This window comes from Solanum pennellii, chromosome 1, assembly GCF_001406875.1.
Source record: "Solanum pennellii chromosome 1, SPENNV200".
NCBI lineage: Eukaryota > Viridiplantae > Streptophyta > Magnoliopsida > Solanales > Solanaceae > Solanum > Solanum pennellii.
Genome location: NC_028637.1, coordinates 70,525,692 through 70,528,887, shown reverse-complemented (window position 1 = coordinate 70,528,887; position 3,196 = coordinate 70,525,692).

Below are 3,196 nucleotides of genomic sequence, written 5' to 3'. Positions count from 1 at the left end.
GGGCGAGGATAGGGGTGAAAAAATGAAATTTTGAAGTTGATAATATTTTTTAAAAGGCATAATACATAAATATGACATTCAACTTGACGTCAGTTGACAACTATGACCCTTAACTTTGGATGTGCACAAGTAGACACTTAAACTTGTAGATAATTAAACAAGTAGACACACGTGTCCTACATGACATGATACACGTAAGGCACCACGTATGACACAGATTTTTCATGTAGGGTGTTATGTAGGACAAATGTGTCAATTTGTTCAATTTTATACAAGTTTAAGTGTCTATTTGTGCACGTCTAAAGTTACAGGTCATAGTTGTCAACTAACGTCAAGTTAAGGATCATATTTATATATTATGCCTTTTAAAAAATAAACTTAATTGTTTTTAGGGGTAAGGAGTGGTTTTGGGGCTGGTAGGGTGGGTGGCTGTTAGGGGTAGGTGGGGGAGGGGATCGGGGGCCGATAGGGTGGGGTAGGTATGGGGGAGGTCGGAGAGATTTTTGGAAAATATTTTCGTTGAGTTTTAAAGCGAAGTCATTTTCCTTAAATTTGAGGAAAATGAGTTAATTTGGAAAATATTTTCTAAAACATTTGACCCAACCAAACATGAGAAAAATTACACAACCTTAAACTCGAATAAAATTGAGTAAGTAGACACATTAATCCTATGTGTCACAATGCACATAGGACACTACGCAGGACACAAATTGTCATGTGAAATAATCATAAATTTGGAAAAATAACTTAAATGCACAACTTTAGTTTCTTTATTGTCTATTTTCCCTACTTTTTTAATAAATTACTTAAATTCCTTATTTCACTTAAATAACAAATCTTTCATATACATAATAATCCATCACCTCACACGTTTCACCACTTCCCATTCCATTCCTTTTTTCCTCCCTAATTTCACTCCATTACCTTTTTGTTACAAATCATTATCTCAATTTTATTTTCAAAATTTCTCTCTCTTAATCGATCCATTTTAAAAAGAGTCCAATTTCCATCAGTTTTCACTCCTTTAATCTCTCCTTACTTCACTCCAAAATTTTATGACTTACAATTTTCATCTCAATTTGAATTTCCAAAGAATTATTTTCTCTAGTCAATCAAATTCAAACCACTAAATTAGGTGCTTTTCATATGCTCAATTGCCGGGGTTTTTTTCAATTTTTCTTTTTGTTTTTATCATTTTTTCCATATACATATGATTCTCCATTAATCCTTGTTTTATACAATGTATCATATTCATAACTAAGATGTTGATGCAAACTCTAATGTTGTTGAATCTTCTATTAGTTTTATTATATTCAATATAAATGTTCTTGATACATAAACACTTTCCAATGTATAGTTTGCACGTATCAAGTTTTTCAATGTATCATCAAAATCTTATTCAAATTTGAAAGGCAATATACACAATCACTAATCGATTGTTTGTTATGTATCTACTCTCTTTAATGTTTGTTCAGCGTTATCCAACTTAGAATGTGATGTATCTGTACGTATTACCCATAATAATCTTGATACATAAAAACTTTTACGACATTGTACAATCTGCAAACATTAAAAAATTCAGTGATACATTATATGAAATATATTTTTCAATTCTCAAAGCAACATCTATCTAACAAAAAACTAAAACATATCCACATAATTTTATAACCAGCTTATAACATGTACTAGTTACATTAAAATTATCAATGATACAATCACTCACAAAAATCCAAGATTAATATATATTAATGTATCATCCACATTTGTCTTAATCAAAACAAGTAATTTAATAATTGTTACACTATTTATATGTATAATATATACAATAATAACCTGATACATTATAAAAATCTGTGATACAGACTCGATATTCAAAATGAATCTGATCCATCTCAATTGTTAATCAATTTATTACATGAATCATATACAACATATTATGATGATACATGTTTATAAAAATCACATTCGAATAGAAAACAATGACCACATCATAATCTATAGATACAAAATAACAATACACGTAAGTCGTTTACCACTAATGTATCATGACTTACATATTCATATAAAAACGACAAAACAAAATTATAGCAATGATACATTGAAAAGAAACTATATACCAATGACGAAGAGGCAGATGGAATGGTGGAGGAAGTGGTTGACGGTCGGTGGTGGATAAGAAGATAATAAAAAGATAATTCGTTCGTTGGACTTAGCCAATGTATTAATGACACAAACATCGTATGACAAAACACTCTTTCTTCTTATATACATAGAATCCACTCCCGATGATATATCTATGAGTTCTTGATCGTAAGGTATCCTTCTCGAGAATAATTTTCACACAACAACTGTAAATGCAAATTAATATTGAACTACAGAGCATTATTTGTATACTAACAGACCAGATGTAGAAATCATAATAACCAAGATGCCGCACAAATCTATAGATCCAATAACCAACTGATGATTCTCGTCATGATAAACCTATATTAGATGGGTGAAGGCTTGACCTGCTGTCACAATTTCCAACTGTCTAATGATTTCTCCAAGAACATTCACTGCTAGGCCCAAATTAGTTCTCCACTAATATTTCTTTAAGTCGAGAAAGAAATAGATTTATGTAAGGTACTCTATCAAGGATCAAATCAATGCTAGTAGATTTGAAAAGTACCTAATATAGTAGTCATCATCTCTTTCAAAATTTCTCTTGGGAAACTTTTTTGATTTTTTGATTTCGAATTGACGGAGAAGATGAAATTCTAAATTTGAATTTTGTGAAGCTGTTACAGATTTAAATGGATTGATATTAATTAGATCTGCGTGATTTATTGGAAATAAAATCAATTTTATGTTAATATCCTTATTAAGCGCAACAAACAAGTTTTAAAATGTATCACAATTGATATATCCCAATGAAAGTTATTTATCGAGATGATTGATATTTTATAGGATTTTTGTAAAATAGAAAAGAGTAGGGATAATTTAGGTCTTATACTATGAGATTTATGTAAGTTATACTAAATAAAAATTAGGCTAATAACATACTCTAAACCACAAGTTACATTCTATCCCTATTGTATAACTATTTACCAAAAATCTCTTCTTTTAGAGTAATCTGGTTACTTTATAAAACATAACGATACTTAATTAAAAGCGGCAGATACTTTAATGATTTGTTTTTTGTTAACAGTTACGA